The sequence below is a fragment of the Helianthus annuus genome, chromosome 17 (assembly GCF_002127325.2).
Source record: "Helianthus annuus cultivar XRQ/B chromosome 17, HanXRQr2.0-SUNRISE, whole genome shotgun sequence".
NCBI lineage: Eukaryota > Viridiplantae > Streptophyta > Magnoliopsida > Asterales > Asteraceae > Helianthus > Helianthus annuus.
The window spans coordinates 50738113-50765235 of NC_035449.2; the positions used below are offsets into that span (position 1 = coordinate 50738113).

The window sequence follows — 27123 nt, forward strand, 5'->3', positions numbered from 1 at the left end:
TAACCACAGGGGCCAAAGTCATAATTTACTCTATTAGTTAAATAAATAATATTATAAATGAGAAGAAGATTAAACTAAATAATAATTATCCATAAAAAATTAAACTAAATAATATTTAGTATGAGAATTATCTATAATTAATTAGAAAATATTAAACTAAAATAATACTTATCTATAAAACATGGCCTAATATGATGACAAGTGTCCCCAAAATGATTTCTTTTATAGTATAGATAAGTTATATGTCTAATTCCTTTGTTTTAAAAATATGGGCTTGTTAATCTATCTTATTTTGTTTTTTCAGTAAGATTACCATCACTTTCTAACATATGAAGTTACAAAACCTGGATATTGTTGCTCTATGTTGAGCTTTTGACTAGCCAGTTTTATAAATTTGCTGTTCCAATTTGTATTTTGGTCAGTTGATTTTTCATTTGTTTACAAATTTATTATGTTAGGTTTAAACGAAATTCTGGTTTGAATAAGTTAGGAAAATGAAAAGTCAATAGAATATTTTAAGCTTACTATACTATTGTTATATACTAGGGGTTGGTACCTGCGCTTTGCGGCCGTGTAGACGAGGGAATTTGGTTATTATTTGGTTTGTACGGTACTGAAACTTGACATAGTACCCGGAAGAGGATACCTAAAAGTAAATACGATACAATTATCAACTGAAAGAGAAAACTAAAAATATAAAGTGGTAGTACAACCAAAACGATATCAAAATTTACGTCAAACGTAAACCAGCTAAAAACATGCATAAAAATAAGAACAAAAACATATTATATTTGATCTGACTCATTTCCGAAAGAATTTACGTTAAAACGTAAAGCAACTTGAATTTATACCAGCACGTACTCAATATAAAAATAAACACTTAAAACTCGAGGGAGTCAAAATGGTAATCGTATAGTTTTTAGAAAGTTAAGAGAGTATAAGCGTAAAAACTAAAAGCTAAGATGCTAAAGTACAAAATAAGTATAATAAGAAAAATTAATAAAAAAGGATTTGACTGAGTTATAGTAACTTTGACTTGTGTTTTAATATTATTGTTAACGTTAATTTGTATTAACCCAATTCAAATCGATGAACACCTTAGATTAGGGATGAGCATATGCCACCGAATACCGATCCCATACCGATCCCGTACCGATCCCGTCCCGATCCCGATATCGATCGGTATCCCGATCGGTATCCACTTTTTGGCGTTTTCGGTATCGGTACGGTACGGTATCGGTATTATACCGATACCGACCCTCAAAATACGGTATAATACCGATACCGTACCGTACCGATACCTAACCGACATGTTTCGGTATCGGTATCGGTATCTAGTTTGGGTGAAATTCGGGATCGGTATTAGACGGTATCGGTTCGGTATCGAATACCGATATGCTCATCCCTACCTTAGATCTCTTGAAACCCGCTTTTGCTACCTAAGTATTTTTTTTATTTTATAATTTCGACTGATTGTTTATTTTTTTATTTTATTTTTTTTTTACAAATTATCAACCAATTCTTATGAGCCTATATGGTTTCGACCTTGTAATTTTTATGAGCCTTTTATGTACAACTAAATCAGACATAAAACTTTAATGTTGAGAATGAACCCTATCGATTGCACGAGTGTCTAGAAGATTATGAATCGAAAACGACAGCAACGTATATAAGAAGTAATCCCAGCTTTCTTAACCTTCGAAAATCATATATAACAATAATTGTTTAAGAACGTAAGTACACGTGTGACATGCTATATTGGAATTAAGTACCTTGAGAAATACAAATTGTAAAGAGGATATATAATATATAGTGGAAAGAAGAAAGCAAGAAAATGACGAGTCAAATGCACTAGTGTTTCTTTCTGGTACATACATTGCATAGTGTAGTAGTGTACGTATATCTCATCTTTTTTATGTATTTTTTTTTATCTTTAATGATCAAGACATGCATTATACTATAGTTTGTCATATAGTTATCAATAATATATTTTTAGTCTATCTATATTGACACCATGTCACCATGCCACCATGTCTTTCATCTTGTCTTGTTAAATTAAATGGTAAATAGAACATCTTAAAATATTATAAATTCATCTAACGTTTTCCTAAAACAAAAGGATAAGAAGGTGGATCGAAATTGAATGTGCAGGTTTCTAAATCCAGCCGTCTTGCCATGCATCTATATTTACATATATTTAATAAAATTTGATGATTATCTGAATATTATATCCGTATTGAAAATAAAATGGATTAAATAAAAAAGTTAAAACGGGGCAAGATATGTGTGATTATCTATTTTGACATTTTGTAATTTAAATCTAGTATTATAGGATTAGGAACAAAATAAGTCAAATAACTTTTGTACTTTTCAATATTAATTTTTTTCCCACAAATAAAAAATATTATGATTTTTAATTTGAGTATAGTATTATAAGAAAAAAGTTAATTATTTTTAAAAATATTGATGCCCTGTTATTTATAATTTAAACTAGACACAACGGTGCATCTAATTTGTCTAATTAAAATATTAATTATGTTTAAACTAGTTATAAGAGTAAGTTCAAACTAATTACAACAATACATCTGACGTACAACAAAACAAACTCAAAGATTAATATGATTGTGTCAGATGAATATTTATCATGAATTTATTTGTGTAAGAGCACACTTATATTATTATATTAAAAGAGTTTATGACGTTTAAAGTGAGTACTCAATTTACGACAATAGTGGATAATTCATAGACCCGTATTTTTTTGGTGTAACAACATATATATATATATAGAGAGAGTTGCGTACATTGAACATACATATGATATTGATAGTACTAGTGCTAATATCCGTGAATTTCGCGATGTTGAGAAATGATATGTTTTTTTTTTTTAAATTACGTTTATACTACTTAGTATACAAAATTTAAAATGTATTTGTAAACTTGTTAATTACTATCTAACTGAAAGTAACGTGTGCTTCTAAACACACCAATGTTTAAAACTTAAAAACTCAAAATTTAATATACAATCTTTTAACTTGTAAAAAGAAAAGATAACATAGGTAAAAACATTTCTAAAACAAAACGTGAACTTTAGCTGACGTTTGAAATTTAACCATTCTCTTTTATATTACCAAATAGTGCTAATACCCGCAAACTTCGTGGATTGGACAAAATAATATGTTATGTTTATGATGATCATAACGAAATTTCCGAAGGAAATAAACATAGTGAATTATAAAATTGTCATGACTCATATCTAAACCTTGCGTTCCAACCACCAGACCAACACATCATGTGCTATTCATATAAATAGAAAAGTTACTTATAAATGTAAAAAAAGTATATCCCAACTAAGATTATGAACCAATTAGTGAATTATTTTATGATGAGAGTACAATTCCAAAGGCATTTGCCCAATTTGCAGATGCACCTTCAATGTAGTTGCATTTTCAACAACCGTTTGTAGCTAGCTGTATGGCCACCAGCTAATATAGCATCTTCTGCCGCTCCCTATTCTGACTCTAGTGTTGCGCATCCTGTCTTACTACATATGAATTGCACTTTATAGACGATTAGCTTTCCCCTTTTACTTTAACAGCCTAAAAATAATAACCAAATCAAGAATATATGAACGCTTATCTCGTCAAAAACTCGTATAAAGATTCAGTAGATGTGGCATATAGGTCGATTGGATAACGGGTCAAGACTTTTCAAGTTCAAATGGGCACTTTTTAAGTTTTTACTATGGTAAAGATAAAGGTTGAACAGTCAAAAGAAAATTAAACGGGTCAATCGGCCCCAATAAAGACATATTTTGGCATGAACCTGTTTTGACCCGTATACCAAACTGACATAAACCAACCCATTTTATCACCTCTAAGTTTAGCATTTAATTGATGATAAAGATGAAATGAGCAACAAATGAAAAACAACTCTTCTCTGAATTCTTTTGCAATACCTCTTATCGGCATTTCCTAGCGGCTATATGAAAAGCGGTGTTACGTTTATTGACACGCTCATTTAGAATCAAATGATCTACAACCAATAAATCATCCACGACATTAATACTATGCCCTTTAATAATCAACATTTGCAGACGAAACTAACTCTTCATCCTGAATTTGAGTTGAAGAGAAAATCATTCACATCAACCAGCCAATAGATTAATTAAACAACTTATCATCAAAATCAACCAGTTAGAAGGTCAATACCAGCTTAAGAATGCATTCTTCCCCGGTTTGAGTATTAACACCTACATGTGATCAAAGAAAATAACATTAACTACCAAAAACATATATATAATACTCAAATGTAACTAGGGATGAGCATATGCCACCGAATACCGATCCCATACCGATCCCGTACCGATCCCGTCCCGATCCCGATCCCGATCGGTATCCCGATCGGTATCCACTTTTTGGCGTTTTCGGTATCGGTACGGTACGGTATCGGTATTATACCGATACCGACCCTCAAAATACGGTATAATACCGATACCGTACCGTACCGATACCTAACCGACATGTTTCGGTATCGGTATCGGTATCTAGTTTGGGTGAAATTCGGGATCGGTATTAGACGGTATCGGTATCGGTTCGGTATCGAATACCGATATGCTCATCCCTAAATGTAACTTTAATTATCTAGGTAAATATATATAATACAATGATTGATAAGCTTGGTAAGCTGGTAAATTATATTGGTTGATGATAAAGTGAAGTGTGTTAACATTGCAATAAATACGAAACTGTTCACAATAAAAAAAACAGGCTAAACAGGTTATATAGGTCAAAATATAGCGAGTAAATACGTAAGGGGTCAAAATATAGAAAATTAAACAAAACAGGTAAAGGTAAATTGAATTAAAATGAAATACAACAAATGGGTCACAATTAATATGGTTGTGATCGATAAGTATCTAATAATTTTTGTTGACAATTATTTGACAATGGCCATATGAAGCACTTTAGCAGGATCCATCATGTGTAGCAATGTGTGTGTATAATGCCAAACACCCGATAAATGTATAAAACAATCGAAAGATTATTAGGCGAACTGATACATACCTCTTATAGACTTTGCCAAATAGCCTAGAAGCCTCTTTCGAAATAAACGCTCAGTACATTCATGGCCTACCCACTTAACGCCGAGAAGATATGGGTATTGCCAGTGGTGGCCCTTGTAGCAACCAAAAGAAGCAAATCGACACACGCGACACCCTCTGTAAATACTGGAAAAATGTATAAAAAGGGACTACCTTTAGAATAAGTAACCAAGTGGTAATCTCAAATGTGTTTTTATCTCAAACGGGTCAACGGTAAGATTTAAAATGTATAAAGCTACCATTTTTCATTATTTGATTGATTTTGATGCCAAAGACTATTACCAACCCAAACAAAACCTCAATCCACCAAAAATAAGATAGGAAAATTCCTTATTTGTTATCATCAAAGGCAAAAACTTGGGTATTATCTATTAAAAAATTGTGAAAGTGGCAAATGTTATAATTTCAGACCATCTAACAGCTCCCCCTTTGATAAAATTCCCATAAAAATTAACTTTTAAATTGATAGCTCTCTTGTATCAATGGGGTAGAATGATCTTAAAATATCAAGTATTTTTTCTTAAGTTCCAACAAACCACTAACATTATTAGAAAAAAAAAATCAAACTATGACTTCCCCATAGATGTAGATTTTAATCATTTTGGCATGTTCTTTCCCCCTTTTTCTCCTTAATTACTATGCAACTTAAACAAAAGCAAGAAATAAAAAGGAGAATACCAGCCATTTCCAGCCACCAAACTGTCGTTTCCCTTTTTTTCTTATTTCCTGTCACGATGATAAAGTAAATACAAATTAAATTTGTTTTACTGTTGTTTCCCCTTTTTCTAATACCAGCCAAAACCCTAGTTTATGATGAAGTAACATAATAGTAATACAAATCAGATTAGAACGAAAACATACAAAATATAATCAATATTACTATTTTGTGTTATCATATTGGGACGAAATCTGAATCCCTAAATATAACCGTTAGCGATGATTATACGAACAGACACAACAATAAAAACATTTTGTGGCATTAAAATACAACAAAAATGCACAAAAATGGTCTTTTTTACAGCAAAAATTTGTAATAAACAATACCGTATTTTATGGAAATAAAGTACAGCAAAAGTGGTCTTTTGAGGGCAAAATGTCGCAATAAAACTGTAGAAAACTGGCATAGAACATATTTAAATGGTAACTAAGGGGTGAGAATCGAACTCACGAACACTCGATTGTAGAGATATGCGCTAACTAATGGACCAACACCAGTTGTGTTTGTTTTAGAAACAAATAATACTTGTTCAATTAATATGCCGGAAAAATGACCGAAAAGTTACATTAGTGACCAACCAATTAGCATACCTCACATCTTCTCATTGAGGTCAAATTGTTGTGTCATGCAGGGCCGGCTCAACCGTTTTTATGGCCTAAAGCGAATTGAAAATCCGAGGCCCCGCCTCTTTCCAAATGTCATGTTATAACCCTAATCTTTTCCTATATATTGGAAAACTAATAATAATTAATAACAAAAAAAGGAAGTGATTATAGAATGATTATAGTATCCAAACTAAAATGATAGATAAACAATAATATCAATAAATCAAATAATACTGATGGTAAATGACAGCTATTAAGGAGTGGTTATAGTATGTTTATTTCTTTTCCCAGTACATACCATATCATGCCTTCATCTTCTTCTTTCTCTTAAAAAAACTAACAGGAAAACCCTAAAAACTATGGAGGCCCTTTAAAAGGGTGGCCCTAAGCTACTGCTTTAGTAGAATTACCCTAAAGCCGGTCCTGGTGTCATGCAATTCGGTAAGACCAAGCTAAATTCTGCAAATTTAATTTAGATCCTAATCACGGGTCCGGTTAGAATAAACGACACTAAAAAATAGAAAACAATCATAAAAAACTCTCTAAATTATATTATTAGACATACCTTAGCATTTAGTCAAAAGACCGAACAATGTAATTGGTTTAAAACTGAGGATGATGTAAGCACTGGTCTGATGCCTGAACCAATCGGTGGACCATGGGGAACAGTTGGTGCTGATGAGTCAGGCATCACCGGTTTGGACTCACTTGGGTCTTGCTCAGGCAAGTTGTCATGGCTCTTTTTTAGATGATGTTGGTGCTGCTACCACACTACCTGAGAATATTTGGGGTTTCAAAACCATTGTATAAATTTATGGTTCTTCCCGCCAGAGCGGGGTGGAAGTTCTAGAGAATCAGTATGTAGTCAAAAAGTCAAAGCCATATGGATCACAGTAAACTAAACAATAGGTAGGCAACTGCAGTTGTTCGATTATTAACCGCAAGAACCTATTTAGGCAATCAACAAAAGTACAAACAACATTAAGATTGAATATGCTTCATAAATTAAAGCAAAAGGTTAAAAAAATTAATGTTTACCGCCTTGTTGGAATATCTGAATAACCTCTAGCCTAGCTGAATTTTATACCAAAAAAAATGCAACGGAATGCACGTAACACATATGCTTCAATCAAGAACCACTGTAAAAGAACTTACATTTACTTGATTTTTCTAAATATATAGTTAAAATAAAATGCTTTTAGTTAAACATTAGCAAACTCATAATGTACTTTACCGACTTATGTTTCAGCAAATATATTCATCTGAACGGGCTGACTGGATCTGAGATCCAGATTTTGGCATAAGAGAGTTTGAATGGTGACTATATAAGAAGATTTGTTCCCATCTACATTTACTTTCATTCATGGTTGTAAAACAAGGTTTCCAAGGCCGAGTATTCCCCGAGTAGTCGCTACAAGGTAGGCTGCCGAGGCGACTTTTTCTAACTCCACCTAATTACTCGGAATCGATCAAACGCGGTCAAACTCGGCCAAAATCGGATCTAGTAGGTCAAGTCGGGCCGAGTTTGACTTAAAAATAATAAAACATAATTTATAGGACTATCATATTAAATATAATGAATATCATTTTCACTTATTTTGATATAAATATTAGTAAATTTATGTTATTAGACATATATTTAATTTCTGAAAACTAATTTCTTTATAGTTTACATGTCCGAGTACTCCCCGAGTACACTCAGCCTATGCCAAGTACTCTCAACTCCCCAATCGACCGACTAGGGAGTGCCTAGCGACTTTTGCAACCATGCTTTCATTAACTTTGCTTGAACTTGGAAATGAATATCTGAGATAGCAAAATATAAGCACGAAATCATAAATGATAAATCTAAGATTTAGAGCAGGGTTCTTGATATCCATATATAAATATATGAATAATCTTTCTTGAAAGACATATACATCATGCGCATCTGTACATGTTTTTTTATCTTTAGTGTAAATATACCACAAAAAACATTTTGAGCCATGGAATGAATGTTAAAATTTAATTTCACTTACTGCGATTTAATTGGAAATTTGGAATAAAGGAAGCAAATATTATAATATGAATACCCAATCAAACCTTGATATACCTTATTTCAATTTTTTTATAGAAGTTTAAAATAGGGACATGTTAGTAAAATTAAAAACACCTTATTTCAACAGGCTATTACAACCAAAGGAATCAACTCTACCTAACAATACGTGAAAACAAAGCATTACAAAAATCAATCATTGACGCGCAATGAAGAACACATACCAGCCCCAAATTCACCAGCAAACAATCATAAAAAAGAATCAACATAATTGCAAAACTATAATTTCAATCCCAAATCTAAACTCAGATCAAAGATGAAAAAGTAAATACACTAATAAAATAAAATAAAATTAAATTCAAACAAAAACAGAATATACGGATGCGAGATTAGAATGCAAAATAGGCGGTGAAAATCGGAATACAACCATAAACATAGTAATATGAAAAATATATGCTTTGTTTCTTGAATAACGATTTTAGAAAACTCACTGCACAATAAAGAATAGAAATCAAGCCTTAATTTGATAAAATAGGAACATATTATAGAACTGGTGCAAACCTATACACATATGAAGCATGAAATCACACACAGTAAACCCTAAATAAATTACAGCGTAAAAAAAACCTTACCAAAAAATCAAAGATCGAAGGAACAGTTGCGGAACTTCAAAATCCTTAAAGCACAATCGATTCAAGACGACTTAGATTCCCTAAAACGCAATCATCAGGTTGGGGGCTATCACAGTAACCACCAGCAGCCCCCGATTTTGTAGATCCTTGAATCAACAGTGATCGAGGCCAGAAAGATGTGATGGCGAGATTGAGTGTGAGGAGCTGTAAGTAGGGTTTGAAGAATCAGCGTCGCAGGTGGGGTTTCTTAGTAAAGTCAGTCATTTGAGATCGAGATGCGAAGTGTGTTGAAGAAGATGAAACCCTATTGCTGTGAAGACGAAAGGCCACGAAAAGAACAATAGTATCAAAATTATTATAGGTAATCAACGTATACAAACCTGATGATTGAAGGAATCGTACACATGATTGAGAGAAATCCACATAAAAGAAGGATGAAAACCCTGGATCTTGGATTGTTTGATTGGAAAAGATGGATGAAAACCCTAATCGCCGTTTGTGAAAATGTGAGGAATACGAAAGAAAATAGCCGGGTTATGTGTTTATATATGAAACGAATTCTGACCCGTTTTAGGACATGGATAGTCCATAGCGGATACACCAAAGGGAAATGAATGGTTGTGAGTTTTGGCGGGAAAATGAGGAATAGAGCCTCTAGATGGTGGACACGTGTCCCCTAATTAAGGCTTTTATTATGTTGTATAGATATAGATGACCATGTGCTCGTTTTAGAAAGTTCTAACAAGGATAATATTATTAAGAGTTAATTACACAAATAGGTCCTGTGGTTTATACATAATTTCGCCTTTGGGTACTAACTTCTTTTTTTAACAGTTTTAGGTTCTATGGTTTCAATTTTGTAACACCTTTGGGTACTAACACCAAAATTAGTTAACTAATGACTAAAATACCCTTGCATTTTTTAAGTTTATCAATGTAACACATTTGGGGTACTAACACCTAATTTTATTTAAGTTTAAATCAATTTTACAAAATCTATTTATTTTTTTATTTTCATTATCTTATTATATCTCTTAATTAACATAAACTATATTTATTTTTTTTATTTTCATATTTTTATTAAATTTCTTATTTAACATAAAATCTACTTGTTACACTAGTATTTTTTTTAAATAGATTTTTTAAATAAAATCTAGGCCTAAAATCTACTAGCTATATAGTTTTATGTAAATTAAATTTTCGTTTTCAATTTTGGATTGATATCTTCTTGTAATAATAAAAATTATTAATGTAGGATAGAAGTGATAATTATATAAGATCATATTCATAATCCACTCTCAATCAAGTTAAAAGCATAAAACACACAAATCTTAGAATATTACATCTATAAAAGTATGCATGCGTATCCGATCACAAGTCAACCGTGAGAATTCTAGTTGTTTCATTTCATGTCCAAGGGGCTGTTTGTTTGGCTCTTAATGGTTCAGACCTCTTACTAGTTTAGCACTTAATGGTTCAGACTGTTTCTTTCACGAGCAGTGTCTGAATGGTTCAGACATTTGCCTCTGAATGGTTAAACACTATACTGAGTCTGAATGGTTAAGACCTCTAGTCTTAATGGTTAAGACCTCTAATCTGAATTGTCAGACATTTGCCTCTGAACGATTAAGTATTATACTAGCTCTTAATGGTTGATACCTCTTACTAGTTCAGCACTTAATGGTTCAGACCTCTTACTGATTCAAAAATTAACCATTCAGAAGTTGCCAAACAGCCCCTAACCATATGCTTAACTCCAAGTAATGAAAATTCGACAAGAAAACATGCGATTGATGCGCGGCAAGATTGTGAATCGATCATGGAGTTTTGGTCAACTCCAACAAGTGTGGTCGACTCTATTGAACAATTAAATGTCGAAGAGCATTACGACAAAAGATTGGTGGATCAACCACTCCAAGTTTGAAAAAAAAAAAGAAAAAAGCTAAAACTCATATGCACACCTCATAAACATTCAAAAGACATTCAAGCCATGAGCACTTGACCTGAGTTTAATATAACCAATAGCACTAAAATGATAAAATTCAATACTTTTATAAAAAAAAAAGTTACTTTTATAAAGTAATTCCACCTTTACATATAAAATGGGTGACAAACCATAATTGAAAGATATACTGTATTTTGGTTAAATGGCAAACACTTTGAAGATACTTCAATAGGCCTTACATGTCTTGAGTAAATAACTTTTACGAACTTAAAAGACTTTTTTAGTTAAATTGGTCAAATGTCATTTTACAAACGTTTTTTCACACCGCTACAAAAGCAATTTAGAGTAAGTATATGTATAACGTCTACAAGTACTCTTAGGGGGTGTTTGGCCTAGCTTTTATTTTTTGGCTTATGCTTATATTTTAAAGTAGCTTATAGCTTATTTTCTATCATTTGATAAGCTCTTTTTAAGTGTTTGGATTAGCTTATAGCTTATTTTATATCATTTGCCCTTGCTTCTTCAAATAAGCTAAAAAACCATCATCAAATAAGCTTATTTAAATTAGCTTATATAAGCCAATAAGCATAAGCTTAAAAAGCTAAACCAAACACCAAAGTAAGCTTATTTTGTAAAAAAAAGCTAAAAAAAGCTATAAGCTTTATTAAAAAAGCTAGGCCAAACACCCCCTAAGAAGTTATAATTGGTACCAAAGGGTGTATAGCCTAGTGGTACAACGATGTTTTTTCTATAAGATTAAAGGTTTTAGTCTTGTATCAAATAGTGTAGATTTAGAAACATGATTAATTGATGTTTAGAGTTAGTTGTACTAAAAAAAGTGCAGTTGATATTTAAGAAGATTAATTGATGTTTGAGTTAGTTTTTTTTTTTTTTTTTTTTTTTTTTTTTTTTTTTTTTTGTGTGTGTGGGTGGAGGTGGGGTAGGTCATTTGGGTTTTTTTTTATGAGGTATAGTTTTTTTTATTAAAATTACTATACAAGATCAAAATTACTTTATAAGATTATTTGTAGAGTAATTTTGATAATTAACATACAAGCAAATATTTATGAAAAATGTCACCACGTTTTTTTTTTTTTTGTCTTTTTCATCATATTCGTACGTTTAGTACGTTAAAATTATTTGTACGGGAATTTACTCTTCATAATATAATACTAATATTAAAGTTGTGGTGAGTGACATTCCAATAATATTGGTACTTATAAACATCCACGTATGCTAAATTTTTTTGTTTCTTTGTTAAGTGACATTGTGATAACAAAACATGACATGGATTAATTGGATTTTTCGATACTCCGTATCATTCTTTTCTTGTGACCATGGAAGTGAAAAAGACCCTTGTGATGGTTTTGAAAATTTAAACAGATAAATTAGTGAAAAAGTAATTTGTTATTTTTTAATAAATTCTTCCAAACATTTTTTTTTTATAAATTCCTTTATTTAGAATGGTTAAACTGAGTGATCTCGGTAGAACATTTATGAAACTTGATTATTATTTAGTAACGTTTGTCCTTAATCAAGTTTTAAATTTTTATTTCATTTATTTATTTATTTTTGACAGTAAATTTGGAGCACTGGAGTATTATGGTGCCACCAACGGAACCACCCGATCATATCCATCTCCACTAGACATAATGTCTATACACAAATTCAGGAGAAAACCAAATAATATGGGAAAAACTCCCTCGTGAGAATGGAACCTATGACCTATTAGTTTCAAAGCCTTATCTCACCACTAAGATGTCACTAGGCTATAAAGCCGTGAGCTAATCAAGTTTTATATCCTTTTCATTTATGCCACTTAATTTCGATAAAAAAAGTTACTCAAATAGTCCCTATGATATGTCTGATTTATAGCTTCAGTCCTTAAGCATGAGAAATTACACATTTGGTTAGGGTGTTCGGTATTCAAATTGGATTAAAAAAATTCAAAACTCGACTCGATTCGAATTAGATTATCAAGGTTTGAATTCGGTTGTTAGGAATTCGAATTGAGTTCAGTAATCGAATACGAATTTATGATTTTCAATTTGATTCGAAACTCGAATTCAAAGTATACATTGTAGGAACTAGGTTCACTTTTATTAAAAATATTAATAAAATAAATAATAACGAGACTCTCGTTATTTGTAGGAAATTCTTCTAGTAGAATACAAGTTACAAAAACTAAATAAACGAATATAAATACAATAACTTGTACCAAACTTGATTCAAGCCAGCATCTTTGGAAGAACTTCAACCGCACCATCTTGTACAAACTTCCGCTGCAAGAATGAACAAACTGTCGTTGACAGTTTTGGTTGAGGATCGTGTTAGACACGGGGCCCTTTAAAATAGATTCCGCGCCTCCTCTCAGACGGTCTGTTTTCAGGATACAACAACCGAAGCAGTAGTTGTACTGCCGGAGATGACACTCACTCCCGAGATTACACCGGGTATAATTTGGTGTTATGGAAAAAGATGAAGTTGATAAAAGATAATTTAGAGATTGCTTCTCTCTAAAATTCCATGGAACAAAAAGAACCTCCTTTTTGTGTATCTCTCTCCTATTTTTAGAATGAGTCCTCATTCTTTATATAGTCATACACATAAAGAGCTAATTAAAACTCAATCAATATTGTCATAAGTTAGACAATTAAACAAGATATTAAACCTTGTAATCAATAGGTTTTAATTTCTCATTAATCTTGTACTAAACAAGATTTTTAATATTGTAACATACAATATTAAGGTTCAAATAAATGGATTAAAGTGGTCAACTCGAAACGCTCATTTCTATTCATGACAGAATTAAATGAGTTGAGACCATTTAGTTATTAACTCACTGGTGGTTGACCAGGTTTCCTGCTCGCGCATGCGCGTAGGCGGACCCGCATCATGGCTATTGTCCAACTAGTACTTCTATTACTGCCTGAACCGAGTTGGCAGTCCATGCATCACGCTACATGGATCTTACGCCACGCCATATGGAGCCGCGCATCACACGGATGCCACTACGCATACCAGGACGCCACCCGGTCATGCGCCATCCATACTCATGCGCCATACGCACTCTCCGCCCTAGCCAATGACGTGCGCCATGCGCCTAAGGAGCTCACGCCGCATCGACATTCCATGGCATCTGCCTACGCCACCCAAGGGTGCGCCATAAGCGGATCCGCCATCTATCTGACCACGCGCTCATGGACAAAAATACAAAGGCGGTGTGCAAAGTTCAAAGCGCACTATGTTTGCCTTTAAGGAAACAATATACAAGGAGTGCTCCTCCTTATAAACCACTTTGAGTTTTGTCATCCCACCTATGTGGGACAAGTTGACCAAACTAATCCATTTTATTCATCTTTGTTTGTTCCAAACATACAACTTCAAGCTTCGATATCTCATTCATTTTAGCTCTATTTGGACATAGTTTGAACACAAACCATAAAAAATTATTTATACAACACATATATAAATATTATTAATGTCCAAAATATTTAGTGAAAAACTCATTTTCACTAAAATTTCCAACAATCCCCCACATGAATGGAGATCGATTAAAACACACAAAATTCCCCGTTGAAAACTCAACAGTCGAGTATTGCAGGATAGGTAGGTGTAGCCTTTGAACCTTCCTTTGTGAAGCATACCTAGCCTACTAGTGTTTTGTAGACGTGATGTCCTTGAACAACCCCCCATTTGTGTAAACGACAATATACATTCACACAATACTTTCCCTAGCCGGGCCATCTCCTCATGTATGTCTCCAATAATGGTCATGGAGCACTTTCCTGGTTCTGCGGGAGCTCTAGGAATTATGCCCTAATTCCATTCGAAGCGACCACACTTCTCTCCAACATAGGTGATTTCCCTTTAAATCATTAAAAGCATTATGGTTCATTATGATTTACACGAATCATTTAACCACATAGTATGCTTAGCCTCACAACAATGTCACTGTATATTATAGGAATGGACTAGGACGTATTTAAACACCCTTTTATAGTTTTAGGGGGATATATGAACATATTTACTAGCTTATATATAAACATATATATTATCTATGCCCCCACAGTGACTACCACTCGGTTCATGATTAAGTTGGCCTGTTGAACCTAGATCTTGGGATCTCCAGTCAACTAGGTTAGGTTTCCCTCATGTCCCTTTTTCCATGGCTTTAGTCCCATTCCACAACCTGATCTGTTATCAACCCACTGGTTGTTGGATCCAAAATTATCTTTGACTTCGCTAAGTCACCAACGATAATTTAAATTGCGATCAGTTGTTCTAACGTGTTCTTGACTCGCTAGTCACTTTTGCCTTTAGTCGATTCATAAGACTTATAACTCGTTATCTCAACCTGGATCCAGTTATGTACCTTGTCTTAGAATGACATGAAACTCAATTCATGGCTAGACACGTTTTCACCATGCCTTTGGTGTGTCATGACTGACCTCTTACTAGATTTTGAATCTAACTAATTGGCATTCGAGTCCAATCTACCCGATTGACTCCATATAACCATTATGTACTCCACTTGGTCATGTGCTTGCAATATATGCAAGTCACCCCCACATTTAAGTGTAATTGGATAGCATCCAAATGGGGCGATGAAAGGTTCTCCCTTTCATTTCGAGTTTGAGAAAACTTCTCAACTACCATTTCCACATTCAAATGCAAGTCACCCCCACATTTAAGTGTAATTGGATAACATCAAAATGGGGTGATGAAAGGTTCTCCCTTTCATTTCGAGTTTAAGAAAACTTCTCCACTACCATTTCTTCATACCCTAAAGGGTTTGTTTCTTAAATGGTTCTTCCCCCCCCCACATTGCTTGCATTTTAATGAAGTTATATTTATAGTTTTGTTTAGCACAAAATTTGTTCTTGTGTCATCACATATTTTGAATGTTTAACGCTAATTTAATCTCCGTCGAGCATATAAATTAACAAGTAATAGTCTAGCATGCTTTAGACCACAATACTCTAGCATGTGAACAGAAGATGCACCATTCTGATTCTTCACAGCCTTAAGAGATAACGCACTATCTCTTCCAAACATTCGTTTCTTAGTTTAGACACAATAATGAAATTTTATTTCACCATTCCAAAACCATCGGTTTTAGGAAGGCCTCAAAACCATAGTTAACTTCATCCATTAGGATCATAACTCGTTCGCCTTTTTATCTCCAAGGCTTCACCATTGACTTCTTAAAGACTTAAACATAAGTCTTAATCCAAGTCACTTTGATGAAAAATCTTTGTATAAAATCACTTGAGTCTTGAGATATAGCCAATTAGATTGACTCTCAACAACAAAGCATTCACGTATGCCTATAGTGATATATACATTTACATTGTTGTTTCATTAATACCATGTATTGGGATACTCTCCCAAATTGAGGACCTAGCCTCCACATAGTTTAAACAACATTGATGGTGGTAGAAACATCTACAAGTCCATCACTATTGTAAATTTCCGTTAATAAATTTGCTAAATTTATTAAAATCATTTACAATAATAACATATATTTCTTTCATATGTTATATTCTTTGAAACTTACATGTCCATTTCCATGTTGATGCTCTCAACATTAGATGACATATCTTGTTTTCGTGCATTTCATCTCAAACCATGCACCACGTTTCTCACGAAATCGTTATACGTTTGATGTTTGATTTGTGACTTATTACATAAGTCAAGATCACAACCCGCTCGTTGTGTCCGTGTAAATTAGTTTTTACACTTTGTATCAAAATGTGTATCCTTTTGACAACTTATTAGTAGCCCAAAATAACGGATACACCAATGATATCTAAACATCAAATCCCAAAGTGTTATTATTTTCAACACACTTTAGAACGAAATAAACGCAATTACATTGTTCTGTCATGTTTTGAGGTACTCCCTCAATGGAACACGTATAACTTGTTTCGTCTTGAAACTCTAAACTTGAATAATCACAAGTTGTCCAAAATATAAAGTTGTTTACAATTAACTACTCGCAAGTAGTTGAGCAACATATTATATTTATAACAACATCGAGTTGTTTTTTCACAAATGTAACACCCTAAATATCTTGACAGAATTTAACTAAATATTTCTTACAACTTTATAAAAATCAGAATTTCAAAAGCATTTCGTGTTTTAAACCATACACACTAGTGAAAATACCAAGCATATCCAAGATAATGCATAATTCATTTAAAGTCAACCCCTACTAGTCAACTAACAACTAGTTTAAAGGATTCAAAACACTATTAACAAAAGTATTTACGACATGTTTAAAGTTTAGACAAGATTATATTCAGTGTGGAAGCTCCAAAATGCGTGTTCGGTTCTTGACAAAGTGCTTGATCACCATCCGGGAGAAATTTATCCATACCTAGAGTCAAACACTAAAACCATTAGTTTTGACATTAATACATTATGTATAAACAGGTTCTAGCAACACAAGGTAATAACAAAATATAATTTTTGTTTTGGGTTCCACCGTAAATTACGGTATCACCGTAAGTTACGGTGGACCTGGAATGTTTATGGTTCTGCCGTAAAACAGGGGCGACATACCGTAACACCTTTGATGTCCACCGTAAATTACGGTGGGACCGTAATTTACGGTGGGTTCTGCACATTTGCCCTTTGACTATTTTTCAAATTTAGAAGATCATAACTTTTTACCCATTGATCCGATTTAACCGATTCTTCTTCCTAGGAGTCCGTAATAAAACTTCGGATTTAACCATGTAAATTTTACATTGCGGAAACCGAGATACCCACAATTGGTTCACAATTTCCTTATTTCCATTATTCAACCCATTAGTGTGAGTGCATAGCACCTCTTTTCATTCTTAAAACCCTTTTAGACATATTTACCCAATTACCCGGGCTCACATACTTGGTGTTTTCACGCCAATTCCATGGCTTTGCAATTCCTCTAGGGCTAATACTTGATTATTCGGAATTCAAGCATTCCGTTTCAAACAACCCCTTTTTCCTTTAACATTATTGTTTGACCCATATCCCGGGTTCTTATACTTAGATTAATATCACCAAATCATTAGTATGGTACAATTTATCATTAACAAGGTATAAGACCTTCAAGTCTCTGCTCTCGTGATTCTTTTGAAAACCTCATTTTGACCCGTTTTGCTAATTAGTGAAAACCATCACTTCATTGATTGACCAAACTAAATACCAAGTCCTTATTTTGACCCGTTTGATAGTCGAGTGTACTTCGTCACTTAAACGACACATCAAACGCATCCTTTACACTACAACATCAATTACATATCAAACTAAAGCATTTAAGCATAATTTAACGAGACTAAGTCACGTACCTTTAAAGCACACCTTTTCCGCGGGTATCACTTCCGGCGTGTCCACTTGACGTTCCAGATTCCTTGCCTAAAGAGTTCAGTTTATAACAAAAATTAGAACCCCTTTCGTAAGCTTTAACGCATTATTTCTTAATGTATTCAAATCTGCGTTTTGCCTGACTTTTAGCATTTTACCCTCTTTTAGGCATTTTATCAAACACCTAACGGGTCAGATTTTTATATGATCTAAACCAAGTTCATGACTCGAGTTTATCACCAAAATTAACTTCAATTTGACTACATGTCTATATGTTAACATTAACAATTTAGAGTTTTCCTCATAATTTCAGTTTACACTAGAACAAGAGTTTTAATCCTAGTGTTCATCAAGTTTTACTAACATGCTAATCACCCACTATGGTGATTTTGATCTTATACAATTATCATGCAAGAATTTGACAAGAAATCATCTAGGGTCTGTCCCTAAACCTTACATTACATCCAATTCCATCTTTACTACACATAATCAAACTCTACATTCGATTTTGATCACATACATGAACTTTGAATCGAATGAAAATGACCTAATTCAACATACCTTAGGATCCCTTCGACAAGGTGATCACGATTCTATGTTTGGAGGCCTTTAATTTGCAGAATTTCTTGTGAACTAGGGTTTGGAGAGGTGGGTGTCGCCCCTGGGGTTTCTCTGGTCGACCAGAGTGTAGCTTTTGGGGGTGTTTGGGTTATTTTTGTTTTTGATTTACTAACTTAGTAAATCAAATTCCTTCTTTGACAATATTGGCCCCTTAACTTGTTAACATAGCTTTTATTTGTTTTTAACCCCAATGTAACTTAATCTTGGGCTTGTTAGTTAACTAAGTTAAAAATTTCTAGAGGGTAATTTCTCATTTATTTAAACTTTATATTATTTTAAAGTTTTATATTTTTTTTCGGGATGTTACAAGTCCACCCCCCTTAAAGAGGGTTTCGTCCCCGAAACCGGATTACGTACCGAATAACGTAGGGTAGAACCGTTGCATTTCTTCTTCGGACTCCCACGTAGTATCCGCACCCTTCCTGTGTTCCCATTTAACCTTCACTTGGTTGATCCTTTTGTTTCTCAAACTCTTAACTTTACGATCTAGAATTGCAATTGGCCTTACCGTGTAGTTGAGGCTGTTATCCACCTCGATATCGTTGTAGTGGACACGAGCAGTTTCGTCCGCTAAATATTTATGGAGATGTGACACGTGGAATGTGCTGTGTACTCCACTCAACTCCTCAGGTAGCTCGAGACGGTATGCTACCTTTCCAACCCGTTCCACGATTTCGAATGGCCCAATAAATCTTGGGCTCAACTTCCCTCTTTTTCTAAATCGAATTATCCCCTTCCACGGCGATACTTTCAACATTACCTTATCGTCCACTTGAAATTCTATTGGCCTCATTCGTTTATCCGCATACGATTTTTGTCGATCCTGAGCTGCTTTTAAGTGAGTGCGGATCATGTCGATCTTACAATTTGTAGCTCGGATTATATCAGTCTGAGCTAACCCCCGCGGACCAACTTCTCCCCAACAAACTGGGGTTCGGCACTTTCTACCATATAACATCTCGTATGGAGCCTTTTAATACTCGCGTGATAGCTATTGTTATATGAGAATTCGACTAAGGGTAAATGGACATCCCAACTGCCCCCAAAGTCGATAATGCAAGCACGCAACATATCTTCCAACGTTTGTATTGTTCTCTCACTTTGCCCATCCGTTTGGGGATGGTATGCAGTGCTAATGAACAGCTTGGTTCCCATTTGCTCTTGGAAACCACGCCAAAAATCCGAAGTAAACCGGGTATCTCTGTCGGACACTATGGATATCGGTACTCCGTGACGCGCCACAATTTCATTGGTATACACTTCTGACATCTTCTCTGATGTATAAGTCTCACGAACCGGAATGAAATGTGCACTTTTTGTCAATCGATCCACAACTACCCATATGGCGTCAAAACCACGGCTAGTTTTGGGCAGTTTGGTCAGCAGGTCCATCGTAATTTGTTCCCACTTCCAAACTGGAATGTCTAATAGTTGCAGCTTACCGTATGGTTTTTGATGCTCTGCTTTGACTTGTAAACAAGTCAGACACTTCTCCACATACTTCACTATATCTCTTTTCATTCCGGGCCACCAATAATTTTGTTTTAAATCGTTATACATCTTGGTCGCCCCCGGATGTATCGAATATCGAGATTTATGGGCCTCGTCAAGTAAAAGTACTTTGGCTCCACATGTATTTGGGACCCAAATTCTCCCAAATCGAGCTTTTAATCCTTGATTGCCATCCTCCAAGTCTTTTAACTGCCCTACTATTCTTTCCTTTTTCACATTCTCTTCTTTTATTGCTTCACCTTGAGATTTCCGAATTTGGTCGAGCAATCCCGATGTCACAATTAGTTGCATCGATCGGACTCGAATAGGCGCATAATCTGTCTTTCGGCTTAACGCGTCCGCTACTACATTAGCCTTCCCGGGATGGTAATGTATATCACAATCAAAGTCCTTGACAGTCTCCAACCATCGTCTTTGCCTCATATTTAATTCCTTCTGATCGAAGAAATACTTTAAGCTTTTGTGGTCAGTAAAAATAGTGAACTTTACCCCGTACAGATAATGCCTCCATATTTTCAAGGCGAACACCACTGCCGCTAGCTCGAGGTCATGAGTAGGATATCTCTTTTCATGAGTTTTCAGCTGCCTTGAGGCATAGGCTATAACCTTGCCTCATTGCATCAGAACGCAACCAAGCCCCAAATGCGAGGCATCCGAGTAAACTATCATATCATCTGTTCCATCCGGTAATGACAATACCGGTGCTTGCGTCAATTTTTCCTTAAGCGTTTGAAACGCCTTTTCTTGGTCCTCGCCCCACATAAACTTCTCCTCCTTGCGGGTTAATTTGGTCAGTGGCATCGCAATTTTGGAGAAATCTTGTATGAATCTCCGGTAATAACCCGCAAGCCCCAAAAAGCTTCTGATTTCCGTAGGATTCTTCGGTGGATTCCATTTCGCCACGGCTTCTATTTTTGACGGGTCTACTAACACCCCGTTTGCATTGATGACGTGTCCGAGAAATTGTACCTCTCGCAACCAGAAGGCGCATTTTGAAAATTTTGCATACAACTTTTCTTTTCTGAGCGTCTCCAAGACTTCGTACAAATGTCTTGCGTGTTCCGCTTCGTCCTTTGAGTATATTAAAATGTCGTCAATAAACACTATTACCGACTTATCTAACATAGACTTGCAGACCCGATTCATGAGATCCATGAAGGCTGCGGGCGCATTTGTTAACCCAAAGGACATCACCAGGAATTCGTAATGTCCGTACCGCGTACGGAAAGCCGTCTTCGGTATATCTTCCTCCTTGACTCTCAACTGGTGGTACCCCGATCTAAGGTCGATCTTGGAGAACCATTTAGCACCTTGCAATTGATCGAATAAATCGTCGATTCTTGGAAGTGGATATCGATTTTTCACCGTGATTTTGTTCAACTCGCGGTAATCGATGCACATACGCATACTCCCATCCTTTTTCTTGACAAACAACACCGGTGCACCCCAGGGTGACACACTTGGGCGAATAAAGCCTTTGTCGAGGAGATCTTGAATTTGAGACATTAACTCTTGCAATTCTGAGGGTGCAAGCCGATACGGCGCCTTGGCCACGGGTTTCGCGCCCGGAATCAACTCGATCCCGAATTCTACCTCCCGTTCTGGCGGTATTCCCGGTAGGTCTTCCGGGAACACATCGGCGTATTCGCGTATTACCGGCACATCTTCAATCTTTAGCGACCCTTTGTTTGGTTCATTCGCGTATATCATGAATGCTCTACATCCGTGCTTCATGAGCTTGTAAGCTTTTATCATCGAGCACATAACAGGTTTTCCTTCTTTCTCGCCACGTATGATAATCGATTCCCACTTGGAGATGTTAGCTTTATCTCCTTGCGGAAACACATGACTTTCGCATTATGTCGGGATAGCCAATCCATTCCGACCACTACTTGGAACTCTCCCATGGACATAGGAATTAAGTCTATCGGGTATTCCTCATCATCTATGCTTATCTTACAACCTCGACATATCTCACATACAAGGAAGTTTTTGTTGTCACCTATTTCTACCTCTAATGGCATAGGTAATTTTGTTAGTACGAAGGAAGGATGTCGAATAAGTCCATGTGAAATAAAAGACTTATTCGCACCCGTATCAAATAACACATGTGCAGGAATTGAGTTTATGGCAAATATACCTAAGACCACATCGGGCTCCGTTTTCGCCTCCACTGCCGTTAACTGGAAAGATCTAGCTTTTGCTTTCGGTGCTTCGGTGTGCGCACTCTTGTCTTCCCTCTTTCCGGACAATTCCGGGCACTCAGATTTCTTGTGACCCGGCTGATAACATTTGTAGCATACCGACACTTTCCCCGGGCACAATGCAGCCGTGTGCCCTGTCTTCCCACAAATAGGACATGGCTTGTCCTTAAATCGACACTCACCCTTGTGTCCCTTTCCGCACACTTTACAGCTTGGCGAGCTACTTTTTCCTTCTTGCTTCCTTGATGAGTCATTTACGCGTGCCTTTTTCGTAGGACTTGGATTAACCACTTGCGTCCTTCTTTCGCCCCTCTCAACTTGTTTCTTCAACTCTATCTCTCTTTCCCGAGCGACGTTGATGATTTCGGTGAGGGTTTCGTATTTTGAGGGAGTCATGAACTCCCGATACTCTGCGCTTAGCATATTATAATAATAATACACCTTCTGTTATTCGGTCGTCACTAATTCATCACAAAACTTTAATTTGTCAAGAAAGGTTCCCGTGATCTTATCAATGGATTCGCCCTTCTGCCTAAGCTGGATAAATTCTTCTTTGATTCGATTGATGACTGCTTTGGGACTGTGATGTTTAAGGAAGGGTACCTTAAACTCGTCCCATGTCATCGCCTTCGCTTCTTCGCTACCAATTTCCTTTTTCTTATTACCCCACCAGTCTTTTGCTTGGCCCCTCAGTTGACCCGTGCCATAGGCTACGAAGTCACTTGTATCACAGTGGGTTCTCTCGAACACCCCTTCAAGATCACTCAACCATCTTTGGCACACTATCGGATCCACTTCTCCGTGATAGTGTGACAACTCGAATTTCCAAGATTCTATTTCGCATTTATTGCACGTTCATGTATTGACTAGTCGTTTATTTGCACAATTGATTGCCTTGGAATTGTATATGTTTTGATTGTTTAATTGTGCATGGTTGTTTGATAATTGTGAAATTGATAAATAAATGAACTTGGTGGTGAAATTATGAAATTGTTATGAGATGGTGTACTATTGTAAAATATAATACTTGAGGATGTAGAGGACAATTAGTGAAATTCTAGTAATACTTAACCCTAATCTCTCTCACTAATCATTCCCTAATCATCATAAGAATCAAAGCACGTACACCCACATTCCCTAATCCTCTCTACAACCACCTTCTCATCATTCTTGGATTCACAAGTTCTTTGCATCAAGCTTGATTGCCAATCCATCTAGAATCGAATCAAGGTAATTGTTTAATCATTGTTTGTGATTGTTTGATTGTTATTGATCCTTGATTATGTGATTCATGTTAAAAACCCTAATTTCTTATGATAGTTCTGTAATTATTGATTCATTCCAAGGATTGTGAAATGATGTTGTATGTTGTGTGATTGCTGCCTGATGTTAAGATACAAGAAATGTGGAATTGTGATTTAGAATTGAGTTTCAATGATCGCATTGTATGAAGTTAGGGTTTCCTGTTCGTATGATAGAAAACGTAACTGATATAATTGCGATTGTGATTGTCTGAGGTTGATCTGATAAGTTAGTCCGAGCGTTTAGATGAAAATATGAACCGAGTTTATGTGATGGATATATGAACCGAGTTTATGTGATGAAAATATGAACCGAGTTTGTGTGTTATGTTGATGATCCGAGTTTAATAAAAGGTAGCATGGTCCGAGTTTATTGATTAACATATGTCCGAGTTTATTGATTTATATATGTCCGAGTTTAATGGCCAACATATGTCCGAGTTTAATGGCCAACATATGTCCGAGTTTAATGAGTTGAATGTTGGTCCGAGTTTGTGCTAATGGGGGGAAGGGAGTCCGAACTTATGAAGCCATGACCGAGTTTACAAGGAACAGCCCATGTCCGAACTTCATGAATCTAATGTGGTCCGAGTTTCTTTGATGAAACTCTTTGTCCTAGTTTTAACACCCCCACACCCCTACCCGAGTTTTTAACACCCTTGTGGTCCGAAATTCTCATGTGTAAGCTATGTGGTGCAAGTTTTTAAAACCCCTTATGCTATCCGACTTTTAAACAGGGGAAACCCCCCTACACACTTGTCTGAGTTGTGGGATGGCAAGGCCCCGTCTGGTGTTGTGTGATGTACAATTTGAAACAATGAACTGCATGATTGATGATGATTAATCTGTTAAGCTGCGCATGACACTTTGTTAAATCCTTGACTTCGTTAAACTTGTGAAGTTTAATAACGCTGCTAGTGCTGAATAACTTAACGGTGACAATTAGATTAACCTCAATGCTAGACTGAGATGTGGAAGCAAAGGCGTCACGCATGAATTATGTGAATGCGATGAACTGATTATGTGATATATGATTCTATGTATATGATCGTATGATATTGAACACAATTGTATGTTCGTGCATGTGTGACCATTCTATGTGATAACATCATGTACACAATACACACACAGAACATAATTGCTTGGTTACCAATCACTCGCAAACCCTAATTGGATGCAAACACTCACATCATATTATGTGCAACATATTCTAGGTCGTGTATAACGGACTTAGACGTTTGATAAACCCTAGAGCATAGCATACCGAGCAAACCAAGGTGAGTTCACACCCTTACTAAGGCATGGGATTCCCAGGGCACGGGAATTGGGATTGAAGGATTGAGATTGAATAGAGCTGTACTTACACTATTACTAGACTACCATACCATCGTCCTCGGTTGTGCAGGACACATACGTGCGATCTACGTACACATATACTTACTACTATCCTCGGTTGTGAAGGATACCTATACATATTACTATCCTCGGTTGTGAAGGATACATATACTTACTACTATCCTCGGTTGTGAAGGATACTTATACATATTACTATCCTCGGTTGTGAAGGATACCTATACTTAATTACTATCCTCGGATGTGAAGGATACTCACGTAAGTCCTACGTGAACTTATACTTACTACTGTTCTCGGATTGTGAAGAACACATATGGTTACAAATAGTCTAGTGGTTATACAACATGGGAAGCCCCCACCAATAGAACGTACTAACGGCCCAGTAGAGCCACCTGTTACAGACGAACTTACTATTACGCATTTACTCTCTGTGAACTCGCTCAACTAGTTGTTGATCCTCTGTTACATGCCTTGCAGGTCGTTAGGTATATGGAGCTTGCACATGGAGGAGCGGGTCGTTGTGGGCTTGGATTGGGATTATCTTATTAAACACTTATGACACTTCGTACTTAATTATGTTGGGTTTGATTATACGCTTCCGCTAAACAAAGATAACTTTCTTATGATTTGAAACACCTTTCATATGGATTTGGTTTGGTTTAAATGACAACTACTTTTATTATATGTATTGTTCTGTATGATTGGTGGCTTGATCCTGGTCAGTCATGCTCCCAAGCGGTGATACTCCGCACGTGGATTTTGGGGGGTGTGACAGATTGGTATCAGAGCCATTGGTTATAGAGAACTTGGTTTTAATATGGGAAAACGTTTTTATTAAAACCAGACTATAACCAGAACAGTGCTCTTAACGATCCACAACGACGCTTCACTCCACGTGCAAGACTCGACATCCTAGGTAACAAGGTTTATGTTTATTACCTGCTTGCTAGAATTGCATAGAACTTTGCTCGTAGTATGCTTACATTACTTTGCTCACTACCTGTTACTGTTTAAGAACACCTATGTGCCTACACTTTTCTGTCATCGCACTACTCGCGAACCATTCATACTTATGCTACCTTTACTGTTCGATCATGTCTGGACATGTTGGCATGACTCAAGCCCAGTTGACGGCTCTCATTAACGAACAAGTTGCTGCGGCACTTGCAGCCGCACAAGCAGGAGGTATAACCTGCTATTCCAGACCTATCCTAGGATGTTAGATCCTACTCTTGTGACCCAACTCTCGCGCTTAACTTTGACCTAACTTTCTCGCGCAACGGGTCGGAACGCACAGCAATCTGTCTGTACATTCAAGAACTTCATGGACTGTCGTCCAAGCACATTCAGTGGCACGGAAGGAGCAGTGGGACTACTCCATTGGTTTAGGGAAGCTCGAGTCGGTATTCGAGATTTGTGAATGCCCTGAGGCTCGCAGGGTCAAGTACGCCACTGTTACGTTGGAAGGAATCGCGCTAACCTGGTGGAACGCGCAGGAACAGATACTAGGGTTGGCAGCTGCTAACGCCACCCCCTGGAACGAATTCAAAGAACGCATTAAAAGGGAATGCTGCACGCGTGATGACATCCACAAGTTGGAAGTGGAGCCTTACCATTTGAAAATGACGGGGTCAGAAATTGAAGCTCATACGAAACGGTCGAACGAACTGGCCATCTTGTGTCCAACCATGGTGGACCCTCCAAGCAAGCGTATCGAATTGTACCTCAAGGGTCTAGCCTCAG

General features: G+C 36.0%; 2 long non-coding RNA genes across 2 annotated transcripts; both read right to left on the minus strand.

Moving 5' to 3' along the window:
* Positions 1-3266: 3266 nt before the first annotated feature.
* Positions 3267-6447, minus strand: LOC118489284. The gene is made up of 6 exons (XR_004887018.1): positions 6410-6447; positions 5780-5827; positions 5064-5227; positions 4209-4249; positions 3956-4032; positions 3267-3596 (listed from the first exon to the last, which is right to left on the minus strand). It is a non-coding gene; the product is annotated as an uncharacterized LOC118489284 (long non-coding RNA).
* A 402-nt stretch (positions 6448-6849) lies between these two features.
* LOC118489285 lies at positions 6850-9591 on the minus strand. Its single transcript, XR_004887019.1, has 3 exons — positions 9092-9591; positions 6990-7199; positions 6850-6883 (listed from the first exon to the last, which is right to left on the minus strand). It is a non-coding gene; the product is annotated as an uncharacterized LOC118489285 (long non-coding RNA).
* Between the last annotated feature and the right edge of the window lie 17532 nt (positions 9592-27123).